The sequence below is a fragment of the Mauremys reevesii genome, linkage group 2 (assembly GCF_016161935.1).
Source record: "Mauremys reevesii isolate NIE-2019 linkage group 2, ASM1616193v1, whole genome shotgun sequence".
Taxonomy (NCBI): Eukaryota; Metazoa; Chordata; order Testudines; family Geoemydidae; genus Mauremys; species Mauremys reevesii.
Window position 1 is genome coordinate 236,280,965 of NC_052624.1, and position 17,819 is coordinate 236,298,783.

Consider the following 17,819-nt stretch of genomic DNA (forward strand, 5'->3'; position numbering starts at 1 on the left):
TATGCTGGCAAGTGCACAGACTAGGGCCAGATTGTGACAAGCATCCCCACATTTAAGGCCTGCAGAAGACCTCCTACATTTGCATTCCCTGCACTCAGAGAGAGAAGGGTCTGTTTCTACCGTGTGCTCCAGAGGAGCAGCGCACCCCAAAAGGTGTAGAAGGGTAGGGAAGAAAGGAGCCAAAGGTCCAGCCCACTCCACCCTTCTCAGAATGGTCTGGCTGCATTAAGAACAGTGTAGCCTCTGGCATCTCCCTATTCACCAGGCTTCTTGGAGAGGGATTGTCTTCCCCAGATACCATAATATCTAAGCACCCTATGAGTAGAGCTGCAGAACTAAGCTGATATTATAGACTGGGCCTTGGTTTGAAAGCTAATTCTGTTCTCTGCACATCCCAGTTAACAATCATTAAGGTATCCCATCCAGATTTTAATTTGGGCCTCCTGATTTTCTTTTACATTCTCCCACTTGCTAGCAGGTCTTTTTTAATTGGATATCAGATACAAATGCTGTCTCTAATGTTTCCTAAAATCTTTTTAAGCCATGCTGCCCCATTGTGACAAACACTTTTTAACAGAATGGACCCAACAAATGATCCTCTATTATATAGAGTTTGGTAAAAAAAAATTTACCCACTTTCTTCTAATGTCTTTTCAAGCCTCCTGTAGTAACTGGGCCATGTGCAAACTTCATCGTTTTTGCTTGTGTTAATCTGGGCCTAAAGTGAAAGGTTAATTTTCACATAAATTACACAGGAAATGTAATGCCGTCCCTGGAGCCAACAGGGATCATGCAAAAGAAAATAGCTTCTTATTTTGGGGTAAAACAAAGAGGGAGTGAGAAGAAGAAGGATGTTGCAGACTGTCAGAACCTCATCTCCTCCTTCTGCATTGCCATTCTCACTTGGCCAGATTCTGATCCCTTTATTCATGTTGAGCAGCACCTTATTCCAGGAATGGTTCTGCTGACTTCACTGGGCTATTTGTAGAGCAGGGATTAGTTAGCTTCAATAAGTGTACCAGAATCTCAATCGTTTTCTTTGATTTTTGCTGTAGCATTATGACAATATGACCAGTGGGGAAAAAGTGTACTAATAGACACCTTAATATCTAGCCATTGGAGGAAACAAAGAAGACCAAGGAGAATACCAGACACTGTTATAGGTCATCACAACTGCCTCTGCAAAAAGAAACAAGGCACTCTACAAATGGAAGGGTGGGATCTGTGCAAGCCAAAAAGAGGAATAGGAACCAAGGGAAGTGAGGAAATAGCCAGCTTTTGCAAGAAAAACTGCTGATTCATGAATGAATAACATTTCTTAAAATCTAGCTGGCTTGTTAGTGAAAGTGGCTGCATGATTTCCAAGCAGCTTTAACTCATGTGACTGCTGTTTCTGCAATGACTAACACCTGCACACAATGCTTCTAGCAGCATTACAAAGGTAATTCCCACAGGCACTTAGTAATAGTTTTAGGTTTAAGGGTGATGACAGAATATGATGGGTCTGTGCTATTAATTCTGACATGCAAACAGAACTGTGACTACTAAGGCCTAAGAGATGATGCAGTAGATTTTTAAACAAGGGAACAGTAATTTTCTTGCTATATAGCATCTAGGGTGTGGTTTGTTTTTTTTTTTGTTTTTTTACACACACACACACACACACACACACACACACACACACACTTCTCCTTCCTCCTCTCTTTCCTACCTGTTTCCCCTCACCTCACCCCTGCATTCCCATTCCAGCTCAGATCCCTTATGAGAGTAAATCTGGTTTTGTGGAATTTCCCCAGTTTCTTTCTTCTTTCTCTAGCTTCTCAGACAAATGTGTTTTCCTGCAAACTCAGATGTGATTATTCCTCTTACTTTTTTCTGGGTAACCTAGTGACATCCGGTGTGAATGATTAATTATTATACTGTTCAAGACGGAGACTTATTGTTCGCTTTGTAAATAGCCTTGCATATTGGGGCCAGATTTTCTAAAGAGCTCAGAGCCAGATTTTTTTGTACTCTGAAATCACAGTCATGACCAGATTTTCATAAGACTCCAATACACTGCTTATTTCAGTACCTACAAGGAAGGTGTGTTCTTTGAAACTCTGAGCATGTTAGAAAATCTGACCCAGATAGTCCCATATAAAGGCTCAGTGATGATACTCTGGTATTTTTATAACACCTTTCTTCCAAATGGATCCCAAAAAACATTACTGACTTTACTGACTAGCTGTACATGTTCAATTATGGAACTGTGGTAATGAGTCTAGAGTTAGGATGTTGCTCACTTTCCATTACTGTGTAAGCCCAGTTACACCCAACAGCTTCAAAACCCCTTGGAACTGAGGGACCTTAGAACTTTGGGTTTTCCAGGGGGCTACGAGAATGGAACCAAAGAGGAACAGCCACCCTGCACCTCTTGAAGACACAGTGGAGGGTACGGAACCACTTGGGCCCTACAGCCCAGAGTGGGTAGGGAGTTCTGTCCCTCAGGTTACCTCAGTGACATCAAATTTAAAAGGCCTATTAGGGATGTAATATGCCTCAGGTGGCAACTGAGTTAGTCATGAGTGATGGTCCCTACACTCCAATATCCAGTTGTTAGGGAAACTGCTATAACCAGGTACAATAATATGTGCAGCATCTTCAGTGCGTACCCAGAGTCTGATCCCCTCTGGAGCATATGATTTACCTCCTCCAAAAATAAATCACCACAGTTCATTGATAATTTGTGCACTAATCACTTTTCCTAGGAGATGGAACCCTGGAAGAAGAGAAAGACAGCTGGCCCCATCTCCCTAGGATCCATAGTTCTGTATGTGTACAGACAGCCAGGCCTTTGAGCTGAGATCTTTTACATACATTTGTTTTTCTTGTCTTTATTTTAAGCCATAAAACAGATGCAAACTAATCTAGTTACAATCACTGGGCAAAATATTGCCACAAGGTGTGCGATGCATAACTCTGCAAAAATGAGTAAGATCTGTGTATACTGATGAATATAAACACAAATGATTGTGCTTCATGGCAAGATTTCTCAAAGTGCCTGTGTTAACATATGCAGGACTTTTACTTGTGAGTGCCTGGATATGCAAAAATATGCAGATCTAGGTCAAAAGTGGGCAGAGTTGCCAAAACAAATTTAATCAGCACAGGCCGCCCTCACCAAGTGACATACCACATCCGTAAAGAAGATGAATAACTCTATACACCTGCCAGGGCCAGCAGAATGTTCATATCAATGCCTTGGGACTTGGCGTGGCTGCATATACTAGTCTATAAATATTTTTAGTAAAGCACCCTATACACACCTCCCTGATGCACTCCAGCAACATGGTATGTTGGTAAAGACTATTACAAGAAGAAAATCCAGCCTCGCATGTAACCAAAAAACTTAAAGGGATTGCTCTAACAAGTCATCTTTTCCCTCGGATGCTGATGTCCTCCGTAGAGTCAGTCAGTGCAACAGGCTAGATATCCCACATACACAGTGCATCAGAGTACAATAAGGGACACTATCCTTTGGTGAGATGTGTGTATATCTGAAATGGCACCTTGTAAATACTAGATGCAGCCCTTGATACATTAGAACTTCTTATATTTTCTTTCATTGCCAGGCTGTAGTTGGGTGGCTATACAGCATTCACTAGCTCAGACACAAACTAAGTTGAACCCTGTCAAGAAAAAAACAGGAGTGCTTGTGGCACCTTAGACTAACAAATTTATTTGAGCATAAGCTTTTGTGGGCTACAGCCCACTTCATCAGATGCATAGACTGGAACATACAGCAAGAAGATATTTATACATACAGAGAACATGAAAAGGTGGAAGTAGACTTACCAACTGTAAGAGGCCAATCAATTGAGATGAGCTATCAGCAGCAGGATTTTAAAAAAAAACTGTTTCTGAAGTTTTGTGTTGTAAAATTGCCACCTTCGAGTCTGTCACTGAGTGGTTAGAGAGGTTGAAGTGTTCTCCCCCTGGTTTTTGAATGTTTATGATTCCTGATGTCAGCAATGCCCCTCTGCCATATACATTGGCCAAACCGGACAGTCCCTATGCAAAAGAATAAATGGACACAAATCTGACATCAGGAATCATAACATTCAAAAACCAGTGGGAGAACACTTCAGACTCTCTAACCACTCAGTGACAGACTTGAAGGTGGCAATTTTACAACAAAAAAACTTCAAAAACAGACTCCAAAGAGAGACTGCTGAACTCTAATTAATATGCAAATTAGATACAATTAACTTAGGTTTGAACAGAGACTGGAAATGGTTGGGCCATTGCACTAATTGAATCTATTTCCCCATGTTAAGTATCCTCACACCTTCTATGGGTCATCTTGATTATCACATCAAAAGTTTTTTTTCTCCTGCTGCTGATAGCTCATCTCAGTTGATTGGCCTCTTGCAGTTGGTATGGCTACTTCCACCTTTTCATTTTCTCTGTATGTATAAATATCTTCTTGCTGTATGTTCCAGCCTATGCATCTGATGAAGTGGGCTGTAGCCCACGAAAGCTTATGCTCAAATAAATTTGTTAGTCTCTAAGGTGCCACAAGTACTCCTGTTCTTTTTGCAGATACAGACTTACATGGCTGCTACTCTGAAACTTGTCAAGAAAAGAAGCACATCTAGTAACTGTGTCTTCTCACAAATGCTGGACTGTATGAAATAAATTCTTCACAAATCATCTTTCTGCCAACCCTGCAGGGAATATGTCACATATTATCCATTTTTTGTGTGTTTCACAGAATGCACACTCTAAGTGTGACCAAGTGTAGCCTATTCTCACATCTATTAGGGCTACTTTCCCTGGTTGCCTAATGTAAAGTTGTCCTAATGCCAGCTCAGTCATCTAGTGGAGGATTCCCCATATCATGCAGAGCTAGGGTGACCAGATAGCAAGTGCAAAAAATCAGGACGGAGGTGGGGGGGGCGGCGATAATAGGTGCCAATATAAGAAAGAGCCCCCAAAATTGGGACTGTCCCTATAAAATCGGGACATCTGGTCACACTATGCAGAGCCACCATAGCAATTTCTATGCCCCCACTTCCAAATCTCTGGTGAGGGGATATGCTCAGGTCATCCCTATGCCCCAGCAAGCCCCCGCTGCCAGATCCACTTCCAGGAGTTGTTAGAGCAAACATAAGCTGCAGTAGCTCTGAAGTTGCTCTAAGCTTTGCCAGAAACTGAGCCAGTGCAGAATTAGCCCCACGGTTTCTTAAACAGCCTAATCAACAATAATGTTTCTTCCAGATAGGCTATGTCTACATTTACACCAGCATTTAGAGTACATACACTGCACACACCCCTAGCCTGGCTATAATGAGCAGTGTAGACACTGAGGCGCTGTTCAGAAAAGTAGAGTAAAACCACTCCAGAACCTGTGTGTATATACTCTGCATGACTCTATACATGCCCAAGCAGCGCCTCCCACTTCTACACTGATATTTGTAGCAGTGTAGTCACTGGGGAAAGGCACCAACAGGGGGACTTTTCACTGCCACTTGTAGCTATGCACAACAGCATGGACACAGCCTGCTTTTCATTGGAGCATGTAGCTACGAGTACCACCAGTGTGGACAAGGCCTTGGGCAGATCTGCTCTAGGAATTATTCTGGGGAACTTCTGTGGTCTTGTTATGCAGGAGGTCAGACTAAATGATCACAATGGTCCTTGCTGTCCTTGGAATCTATGAAACCCAAGAATAAATGCCAAAATAATTGAGATTAGAGCCCAGAAGATTAAAGTTTGTGAAGAGGATTAAAAAAAAAACCAACCATTTTATATCTCTTTTCTCTGATGGCAACTGTATGCATATCACATCACTTTTTGGTTGCACAGATATGCAATATCAGCCAGTTAGTCTGAAGACACCATATGAATCTAAAATCTAGGTGATTTTTATTTGCTAATTGAGAACAGGAAAAGCCAAGCTCTGAAATGTCTGTGTCAAAGGACAAATGCAAGTTTAACAAATTGCATCCCTGGAAGGGTTGTGGTGATCGGCTGAAGGGTCATACAAATCTGGAGCCAGGACCATAACACTTTAGAACGTTTCCTTTAAATTCCCCCAGGTTTTTCCAGTCCTATCTGTGTATATTATACTTCAGCCACATCATTGCATCCTGGCTACTTGTTGCCATTAGGTTTTGCTTGTGTTTGTTTGTTTTTCTAGTGGAGATCTGCCAGTTCACTGTTATGGCCTGAGCACTGTGGGAGAGCGAAATAGCAGAGATTAGAGTTGTCAGAGTTATTTATATATGTTGCATGTTCAAAAAACCACAGTACCTGCTGTGATTTGACCTAGACTCTTTCAGTATGCCTTGTACTCAGAGTACAGCATAGCTTAATGCAGGGGTAGGCAACCTGCGGCACGCGAGCTGATTTTCAGTGGCACTCACACTGCCCAGGTCCTGGCCACCAGTTCGGGAGGCTCTGCATTTTAATTTAATTTTAAATGAAGCTTCTTAAACATTCTGAAACCTTATTTACTTTACATGCAATGATAGTTTAGTGTTATATTATAGACTTATAGAAAGAGACCTTCTAAAAAGGTTGAAAATGTATTATTGGCACACAAAACCTTAAATTAAAGTGAATAAACAAAGACTCGGCACACCACTTCTGAAAGGTTGCTGACCCCTGGCTTAATGCGTTGCTTTACTACTCAGCCTAGGACCCTGTTAAAGTTACACTGTCAAAATGAAACTCCTTCACCCTGATTCTGTAATTGACTGTGCTCATGCATACCCTTGCACCTGTAAGCAGTCAACTCTAGGATCAGGGCTATATATTGTACAGTTATAAATAATGACGTTCCTCTTTTTCATGTTCACAGTACATTGAAAAACTCATTCCATTCATTGTCATTTTTTCCTGGTTCATTAAGAAATTCTATTTCCATTAAGTTTTTATCCCCCATATTAGGGGTGTTTTTTTTAATAATTTTAAAATTTCTTTTACAAGATCTATGAAATTTTAAGCTTGCAACAATTTGACACTCTCCGTAATTTCCTTCTGGAGAGATTTTATGCCTCCAAAAACTAAAGAAAAAAGGAAAAATACTTGAGATGAATTATTTATACTCAAAGCAGAAATATTAAGAAAGCCTTCTTTTAAAAGGAAGCAAGGATAGTCTTGTGGTTAAGGCAACAGTGTAGACATGAGAAGGCCTGGGTTCTCCTCCTGGCTTTATCACATACCTTATGTACAATGTTAGACAAATCACAATCTCCCTGTTCCTTAGTTTCCTCATTTCTAAAATAGGAATAACAATACTTGCATACCCATTGGTGCATAGGTGCCAGAACAACTAAGTCTCTTTGTGTTCTCATTCCTTATACTCATGATTTGGATTGTATTAGGTGTTGCATTATCTGATGTGATACATTGCTTCTATCTGATACCATTTCACCAGGATCCATGGCTCTAGAAATACAGGAACAATCGTTACTCATGGGGGAATTCTGCGCCATGTACATGTGCAGAATTCATGTCCCCCACAGATTTCTTTGCTTCCCCACAGAAAAATGACTCTCTGATGAGGAAGCAAAGTCTCTGAGTCTCACTCCCCACATACCCATACCCATACCCAGAACCTCCCCTGCTAAGCACACTGCCCCTGCACGTGGACCACCTCAATGAGTCACCCATACCCGGATCCCCACCCCACAGAGCCCCAGCCAGCTGCTCCTGGTTCCCCATCCCACTTCTTCAGCATCTGGACACCCCCCCACTGAATCTCCCACACCAAGACTCCCCCTGCCAAGCTCTCTCTCTCCACACCCAGACTCCCCACCCTTGCTGAGCTCCAACTACCTTCACTTGGACTCCCTGCAGAGTCCTGTTACCCTTGCACCCAGACCCCTCCCCCCCAAAAACCCTGTGCATCCAGATTACACACACACACACACCCCACTGAGCTGCCTGCACCCAGATTGCCCCACACCGAACCATCTCAACCCACACCTGGATCCTCCAACATTAAACCCCTCCACACTTGATCCTGATGGGATGAGCCTGCCTGCTTACACTTGGTGCACCTGGCATGGAGGGGCAGGGTCCTGGGGTGTTTCTGGAGCAGGCCCAGTCCTTGCGCTGTGTCAGGCTCACTGCTGAGTCTGTGTCCTGGCCGGGGCGGGGGGAGCTGCACAGTGATGTCCCACCTCTGTGTAGCCAGTGGCCTGTGCTCCTCAGTGCCATGCTGGAGCCTCCACATTTATTTAACAGATCAAATTTGCTGAATTTTAAAATATTGTGCTCAGGATTTTTATTTTTATTTTGGCGCAGAATGTCCTCAGGAGTAAAATAGTTATCAGCCAATAATATGTACAGACATCCAAACAGGCCATTTAAAGATCTTTAGGTTCTTCAATTTAAAAAAATGTAGCTGGAGAAATTTAAACTTCTCCATTAACCTTGTCCTATGCCCTATTCACAAGAACGGTGTTTCCCCTTTTGGCCTGAGTGGCTAGCTAATATTCAGGGCTTTGTCAAATTGTTTCCAGGAGGAGGAGAAATTGACTATATGAGTCAGGTATTTCTTTGGTGCAATCCTGTTTACTTACAACGGATGAACACAAAGTCCTGTTTCCCCAAACACACATGAAAAACCAGAGAGACCATTTCCTTACTCTGAAATCCATTTCTGTATTTCCAGCAAGTACCCAAAAGAAGCTTCCACCCATGGCTAATATCACCACTGCTCCTTTTGCTTTCTTCTGGCTTTCTGCCTCATGCACAACCACAGCCAATTAATCCCCTATCCCCTCCTTTCCAATCAACACTGAGAAACCCCTCAGCTAACAGTTTAGCTTCTGATCAGCTTTGCCATGCACCCAGTGCCTTGGGTAGTAATTTCCTGTTGTTTCTGGCTATCACTACATAAAAGGGAATTTAATCACACCTTCCATCTATCCTGAAAGTAGCATGGTTATCACACCCATCAATTTTAACGAGGTCTGTGATTGTTTACAGATCAAAATACTGCTTGATGATAGTCATTAAAACCTCCCAGCATAACATCTTAAAATCTGTTCTTTTGGATGCCATAATTCGCAAAAGTAACACCCTCAGGAGTCACACCAGTGTTTCAGGTGGGTTAGGTATCTCAATATTCCTTTGTTGTTCACTCACTCAGCCAACATGCTTAAGAAAATAGTGATTGTATTGAAAAATAACCCTTTGCATTATATTGTTTACATGAATCAGACTAAAGACACTTTAAGCTATGGTCACAAATTCTCAATCTCTACCCTGACCTGGCAATTATGTTGGCTCATAGACCATGAAACCTACAACTAGATAAAAAGCTAAAAGGCTCTATTGGTGTTAGGGGAGTTGGGAGATGGCTGTCTTCACACACGCGCCCTGCCAGTGTATAACAGATGCAGCTCACAGTTGGAGACTAAGTCATTCCAAGAAAAAAAATTCTGACAGTTCCAAGCAAAATGGAAATATGAGATGGCCTACCCTGCGTTGTTTACAAAAGACTTAGGTCAGGACGATTTTTAAGTTCAAATACTAAAGAGGACAGTTAGGGAGCTAACAACAGCTACAATAAACAGCATCCATCAATTTAATGTTATGTTTAACAAATCAAAAAATCATGTTTGGACAACATCAGCCAGTCACTAATTGATCTAGATAGAAATTTACTCTAAAACAAGTATACTCACCATGTGACATCTCATCAGATGCAGAAGGATATTGTGATGCAAAGTAGCGCACCCACCCAGATCAGTAATTACAATCTGCTGGAAATGTGCTCCTGGGTGAATCACCACCAGCTGACATTCACAGGATTATATTATCAGTGCAGCTCTAATGAGAAGAATGATTTCGCAAATGGAAACCCAAAGTAAGACAGCCTTGCTGAGGGAATTGTTTAGCTTTGGGATATTTTCCAGTATAATATTCCACTTATAAGTAACGATCACTGTTGATTCACAGCTTCATAGATTCCAAGAACAGAAAGGATCATTTTGATCCCCTTAGTCTGACCGTCTGTAGAACACAGGCAATAGAACTTCCCCAAAATCATTCCTGTTTGAACCAGTGCATACCTTTTTTAAAAGTCTGTGAATAGCTCTATTTCTGGGAATGACTTCATAGCACCATATGTTGAAAGTTTCCCGTTTCTGGCACTATAATTTAATTCTCTTAAGTCCTATCTTTTTCCAGAGACTGCACTTCTGAGAAAGATAACAAATACGTTCTTTCCCTCTTAGATTCATAAAGGTACCAATATCCACATGCCTTCCATATTCAGATATCAGTGGGTAACACCTGTTTGTAGGCAGTCAGATACATAGTGCAAAATCTTTAGCAATAGTATATCACATCACATAGGATCACCAAAAATCACCCATTAGCTTAGCAGGATGCACACTACCTATCTCTAACCAAAGCCAACCATCCTTTCAACATAACAATATTGCTTTTCAGTTTGTCAAAAAAATTCTGACCTAAACAACCATCCGGGAAAGTTCACTAGATCCACTGAAATTGCTGTACTCAGTCAGGCTCCTGGACACAATTAACCAATAAATATTTATTCAAAATGTTGTGTTAACTAAGTAAGGACAGTGCAGACCACTGAAAAGCAGCAGAGTCTCATAGGCTAGAGGAGCCAGATTGTGTGGGATCTTGTATTTGATATCTGAGTTATGCTATTAATAAATTTATAGGATATTCTTTGTATTATTGTTTATTTGTGTTATCATTGTTCTGGGTCATGGACCATGACTTTATTGTGCTACAAACACAGAATAAAAAAATAGGTTATATGATTCTTGAGGCAGGAGGAACTAAGTATAAGATTAAATAACAATGTAAATTGCTTTCTGGAATCAATGTGACAATTTGTGAAAATGGGACTGTATTCATTTTTATGCTGTGGCTCTACTTTGGCCTCAATTCAGCAAAACACTTAAGCATATCCTTAAACATCCTGCATAAAGTTAAGTACATGTCAAGCACTTTGCTGGATCAAGGCCTTTAGAGGCCATAAGACCTCATTGTAGATCCCATATGACTCTTACACATTTTGGAAAGTGGAGTAGAGGGTTTGGGAGAACCCCATCCTTCCAATGGAAGAGTTCAGAGAAAACTCCACAAATAGAAATTCATGGAGTTTTCCTCTTTTTCCTGGTCTGTTCCTGTGGGTTTCTCCAGGGTTTAGTAGTGGTAAGTTGTCCTGGGAATTGAGAGATATATTATTTTTTTATTTTTAATTAAAAAGTAATTTCACATTATGTCAGTTTTCCTTCCTCTCACCATGTTATCATGACTACTCATGAAGTTCAGGCAGGCTACCAACTCAGCAATTCTTAGCTTCCACAAACACTTCTCTGCTGACAAGTATTCTGAGGCTTGGTCTACACTCAAAAATTAGGTCATCTTAACTATTTCACTCAGGGGTATGAAAAATCCACATCCCTGAACAGTGTAGTTAAGCTGACCTAAGTCCCATGTAAACAGCACTAGGTCAACAGAAGAATTCTCTGTCGACCTAGCTACTGCCTCTGAGGTAGGTGGATTACCTATGCTGATGGAAGAACCCTTCCTGTTGGAGTAGGTAGTGTCTACACTGAAGTGCTACAGTGGTGCAAGTGCTGTGCTGCAGCTGTGCCACTATAGCATTTCAGGTGCAGACAAGCCCTGTCATTATGTTACACCGTGATTTATTTTTATTTTTTTGATAGAACGCAGACGCACTTGAAACAGACCTCGAAAGATCAGGTTGGTGATGAATATTGCTAGAATGGGTCAAGGATCTGCCAGTGCTACAATGGGAGCCTGCATACATTTTCATAATGTTAAGTGAAGATGAATAATGGAACATACAAGCCTTATGTTTTCATTGGGGCTTTGTAATTTTTTCTGATTAGTCTTTCTGGTGTTTTTTCTTTTTTGTCTACAGTTGTACTTCCTTCCTTATTTAGTCCAGAATTATAAGCCCTTCTCCAGATTTGGGAGTTTGATTTTTTTCTTTCTTGATGCAAGATATTAAATGTGATTAAAGTCACTCATATGTAAAGCAATCACAGGAATTTCTTTGGAGGGCTACTAACAGCATTTCTGATTCTCACCACTGTCAGGAACTTCAGCTTCTTTTTCATTTTCCTTTCAAGAGTCTTGCATAATAGTAATAAAAAAAAACAACCTCGCAGATCATAAGTGCCTAGAGAAACAGAGGTTATTTGGTCAAAGCTTTGTCACTTTTTGCCTACTTGGAGAATTATGGTAGTTATTTTAGCATTTGCTTATATTTCAGAGAGATAAACAAATCTCAGTGGGCCCAATGCTGCAAGGGCCTGAGTAGTAGGAACAGTCCTACAGAGCCTGATTCAGCATAATTGAAGCCAAGGTGAGTCGTACCATTTAATCTGGTGGCTGCAAGATCAGGATCTTGGTTTGGAGGTTAAGTTCATTCCAAGTGAACACTCAGGAATTAAGATACTTATCCAATGCTTATCCAAATTACTGTGACCTATTTTTTCAGATAATTATGCAATAGATCTCAGAAAATTGCCTCTCTCATGCATTTGCCATATTGCCTGCTTTCAAATGAGCTAGAAATAATGTTGGAAGTGCCTTTTTTATGCCATTTTGGTAATTTTACTTCTGGTTTTGACTGAAGGCAGAAAATGCATGTGTATGCAATTTTAAAAAGAGATTTGGGAACTTATTGGAAATCAGAAAAGACTGGAGGTCAGTTTGGTTTAAGTTCTGAATGGAGACTCAGACAATTCTGATTTTATGAGAACCAGTTCATTCCTATCTGTGCTTATGCTCTAGTTTTTATTAGCTTGGTCCCCTTTCTAATGATCAGCACTGAACATCATCCTGCACACGGATCACCCAACAGGGTTCTTCCGTTGCCCTATATCACCGCCAGAACTGAAGACATTGCCAGCCACCTTCTGCCCTTCGTTACATGGTGCAACTCTATAGTCTTCAGATTCTCCTGTGATACCTATGTAACCCAATTAGCCTTCACTCTATGTTAGGTACCTATTGGGCTCCGTGATTGGAGTGCTTCACAGACTTTAATTTGTTTATCCTCCCAATACCATGTGAGCTAGAGAAGTACTATTATCCCCATTTACAGATGGGGGAACTGAGGCATAGAGAGGCTAAGTGACTTGCCCAAGGCCATAGAGGAAGTCTGCAGTGGAGCAGGGAATTGAACTTGGGTATCCTAAATCCCAGGCTAGAACCCTAATCACCAACTTTCTTCTTTGAGGATGGTTACAAAATTACCCAAGGACAGAATTTGGCCTGTGGCATCTGTATTAGCAAAATGATGTGAGAGAAGGAAAGAATCCAATTGACCCACAGGGTATGTCTATACAGCAATTAAACACCCATGGCTGGCTCAGGTCAGCTGACTCGGGCTCATGGGGCTTGAACTGCAGGGCTGTAAAACTGCTGTGTAGACTTTCAAGTTAGGGCTGGAGCCCGAGCTCTGGGATCCCACAAGGGGGGAGGGTCCCTGATCTTGAACCTCGACACAGCAATTTTTAGCCCTGCAGCTAAGCCCCATGAGCTAAAGTCAGCTGATCTGGGCCAGCCACAGCCATGTAGTGGGTCTTTAATTCCTATGTAAATGTGCCCTCAAAGTCCAGGGTAATTTTGCAGAATGGATTTATGGGAAAACCATCCAGGGGCGGCTCCAGGCCCCAGCACGCCAAGCACATGCTTGGGGTGGCATGCCGCGGGGGGCGCTCTGCCGGACCTCCCCCAGGCGTGCCTGTGGGAGGTCCACCGGAGCCACCTGACGCCCTCCTGGTGACCTGAAGAGCGCCCCCCGTGGCATGCCACCCTGCTTGGGGTGGCGAAATGTCTAGAGCCACCCCTGAAACCATCCCTTTCTCTGTAGAGTGAGACACATAAGAAACAGGGATTTAGCTGAATCACATTTTAAATTTCTCCAATCAATGCCTCTACGTCCCCATCTGTGAACTGAGGATGGGGATACTTACCTGCCACACAGGTCTATGGCGAGGCTCAATGAATGGATCTTTGTAAAGCTTTGAGATCCTCAGATAGAATCAAACTGATCCTTCTCATGTTTTGTGTTTCACCCTGAACTAGTTAACAGTAAACTTATTGTGAGGTTCTTCAAAGGTTCTTCAAATACGAATTTAGCTTCTAATTATCTTAAATAATCTTTGTCACTTAATATACTCCAAATAAATTAAGGTACTATTCAGTAAACTGATGAGTCAGCTGTGCGTGCTTATTATATTTTTTACTGAATTTTTAGTCTATTATTCAGACAATATTGGATTAAAGTTTAATCCTTTTCCAGCTGTTAATTAGCTGCTTCAATAGGGAAAAGTCATGTGACTTAGAAACATGTGAATTTGACCCGCTCTTTCAGCCCATGTCTCTAAGCCCCTAATTTTTAGTTCCACATCATCTCTTTTGAGAGATTCTATCCCATCAGTAGCTTTCTCAGCAACCTCAGTCTTGCTTTGCAGAGCCCCTTAAGGATGTTCACTATCCACCCAACACCCCAAACTTTAGAGCTCAAGCTGCAATATCCACATTGCTATTTTTAGCCTGCAAGCTGGAGCCCCACTAGAGCGAGTCTGTCTACCCAGGCTGGGAGGCTCGTTCCCAGCTGCACTGTGGACATACCCTTAATATACAGCAGAGTAACAGGGGTCCCCATTCTCTGTTGCTCTGCACCTGTTGTAGTCATTAACACCAGTATAAAGGGGGTGCAAAAACACTAGTAGATCAGAACAGTGGTGTTTCTGCTGCTTTGCACTAGCGTAAATGACTATACAAGCAGGGCATTTGAAAATAAGACCTTGTCTGCACTACAGAATTTTGCCAATGCAAGTTAGGTTGACGATCAAAAACCAGTATAATTACATCGCTTGTGCATGTTCACACAATGCTCCTTCTGAAGGCAGAGCGCATCCACATTTGGTACTCTAGCATCGACAGAGAAAGCAGTGCACTGCTGGTAGCTATCCCACTGTGCTACTCACCACCTTCTGCAGCTAGGAGTTTTGGGAAGGCAGAGTGGATCACAGTGCATCATGGGTGCATGCTCAACATCCCATGATGCAATTTTTTCCATCCCATCATTCCAGGGGTTTCCGACTGCATTTTTCAACAGTCCCTGATTACTGTGTGCCTGCCCTCTGTCTGAAAGTACCAGATCCTGCATTGATCTCCACTGTTGTGGACACTTATGAACACATTGTGGCTGGTCATCCAGTATATCATGAGCACCCAATCTGAACAGGAATCAGAGGTGTCTGACCTGCTGTGTCATGGAAAGAAACACCACCAGATTATTTTTAGTATACACAGAGTAGCTGCACCTGGTGGACTTTTGCATCTGGGCTCAGGAAAAAAGCACTGAGTGGTGGGATCACTTTATGCAGGTCTGGGATGAGTAGTGGCTGCAGATCTTTGGCTACAGAAAGCCACCTTCCTGGAACTGTCTGCAGAGCTCACCCCATCACTGCAGCACAAGGACACCAAAATGAGAGCTGCCCTTTTGGTGGAGAAGCATGTGGTGATCGCTATGTGGAAGCTGGCAACTCCAGACTGCTACTGGTCAGTCGTGAATCGGTTTGGAGTTGGGAAGTCCACCGTTGGGGCTGCGTTAACATAACAGTGTAAGGCCATTAATCGCATCCTGCTACAAAGGACTGTGACTCTTGGCAATGTGGGTGAAATAGTGGATGGCTTTGCAGCAATGGAATTCCTTAATTGTGGCGGAGCAATAGATAGCATGCATATCCCAATTTTGACCCCGGCCCACCTTGCGACAGAGTACATCAATAGAAAGGAGTACATTTTTTAAGCTGTCCGAAGGGGTGGAGTGAATGAGGTACTGAGACGGGCCGGGAAGTTGCAAGGAATGTGTGGGAGGGCATGGAAAGCTGTTCTGTATCGGCTGGGGGCGACCATGTATGAATTCAGCCGGCAGTGTAATTAGAAACTTCAACATCACCATTTGCTCCTCTATCACTTTTATCATCTGCTCCTGACCATTAAAATTCACTCCTGGCTTTTTCTGTCCAGACTGTCTATTTTATAATTTTCTTTTAAAGTCACTCTTCACTCCCTGCCATCTTGTTTTTCAGCCTCTGAGGATTTGAGATGTGCTCCAAACATGTCCTCCTTGCAAGAGGCATTCTGCCAGTGTGCAAGGGGGTTCCCCTGAAGGCCACATCTCAAGAAGCACAAGACAGAAGCATGATTGTTAGTGCACTCACAGCACTGAATCATTATAATAAAATGCGCCTCTTTAAATATGAATCAGTTTCTCACTGTTCCTTGGCAAGCATACAACTCAACGAATGCCCTAAATATGGTGAGAATGGCCCCTGTGGGGGTTGGGCGCAAAGGGTCAAGGTGTTTTTTTAAGGGGATCAGTGCAGGCGACTAGGAAAAATATTGTAAATTCTGCCACCATTTTCACAGGGGTGGGGGTCACAGAAGCTGATATCTCACTCCTGAGGGTAAGCAAGGATGCATCTTCTGCATGTGTGCGGCTTCAGAAAGGGTCCCTATGCTGCTCGCCTGTGTGCCGATTTGGTCCCTGCACAAGTAATTGGTGATTAGCACAGGAAATTCCTACGAGGGAAGGAACAAAGCAGCTCTGCCAAGGAACCTTTGGCAGAGGATTGGCGAGTACCTCCAAGAAAGCTTCCTAGTCTTGTACATTTCTATCCCTTCATCCACTCCTAGCATATACAAAGCAAAGGACAGCTCTACTTCATATAACTGGGCAGCATCAACTCAAAAAGATCACTTTCCAGAGCTCTCCTCTCCTGCATCATGCACAGAGACAGACCGCTTGGAATGGCTAGACCCCTCTGGAGTGGAAAAGAGGTCCTGGCTTGCTGCGCCACTGGACCATCCTGCTATGTGCTCCACATCATTCTCAACTTGACCTCCTCATTAACAACTTCATCCTCGGAGTTGATTATGCTGTTCGCTGTCTCCACTCCCAAAGTATTCATGGGGCTCTTGGAAGTGGAGGTGGGGTCGCCGCCGAGGATGGCATCCATCCCTTGCCTTCTGGTATGCCTGCCTCAGCTCCTTTATCTTCACATGGCACTGATGCATGTCCTGTTCATAGCCCTTATCCAGAATGCCATGAGAAATCGGACCAAAGTTCCTACAGCCGCAGTGGAGCTGGAATTGCACAGACTCCTCTCCCCACGGTGCCAGCGAATCCAACAATTGTGCTCTGAGCAGGAGAGTATTTGCTGTGTGGAGCCACCATGGTCAGCTGAGAAGATGTGATGTGAGCTGTCCATGCCAAGCAAAACAGTGGGAGGGGTGGATGCCTGTGTACCTGGGTGCAGGGCAGTGGAGTTCAAACTGCTGACCAGAGCAGTCCAGATGGGCATTGTGGGACACCTCCTGGAGGTCATTTACAGTGACATAACCAAGCACAGTTTCTACACTGACACTTTGACAATCTAACTTTGCTGCAAAAAGCTCTATGCCTCTCATCAAGGGGGTTTTATTTTGTGAGCAAAGCAGGAGAGTTGTCGGCGGAAGGAGCATTGTAGTATGCATCTTCAACAAAACAGTGGAGGTAAAGCTGAGTTTTGTCGACAAAACTCTGTAGTATAGACAAGGCCTTACACCCCAAAGGTGAAATCCTGGCTCCATTTAAGTCAATTGCAAAACTCCCACTGGCTTCGACAGGATTAGGGTTACCATATTTCAGATTCCCCCCCCCAAAAAAAAGAGGACACCACGAGGGAGCAGAGGGCTGGAGAGAGGTACAATTGAGGGTGTTTGAGGGGGTACCTGTGGTG

General features: G+C 42.8%; 1 long non-coding RNA gene across 1 annotated transcript; it reads right to left on the minus strand.

Annotated features, from left to right (window-relative positions):
• Nucleotides 1-6,007: 6,007 nt before the first annotated feature.
• LOC120396568 lies at nt 6,008-8,756 on the minus strand. Its single transcript, XR_005593231.1, has 3 exons — nt 8,643-8,756; nt 7,296-7,437; nt 6,008-6,219 (listed from the first exon to the last, which is right to left on the minus strand). It is a non-coding gene; the product is annotated as an uncharacterized LOC120396568 (long non-coding RNA).
• Between the last annotated feature and the right edge of the window lie 9,063 nt (nt 8,757-17,819).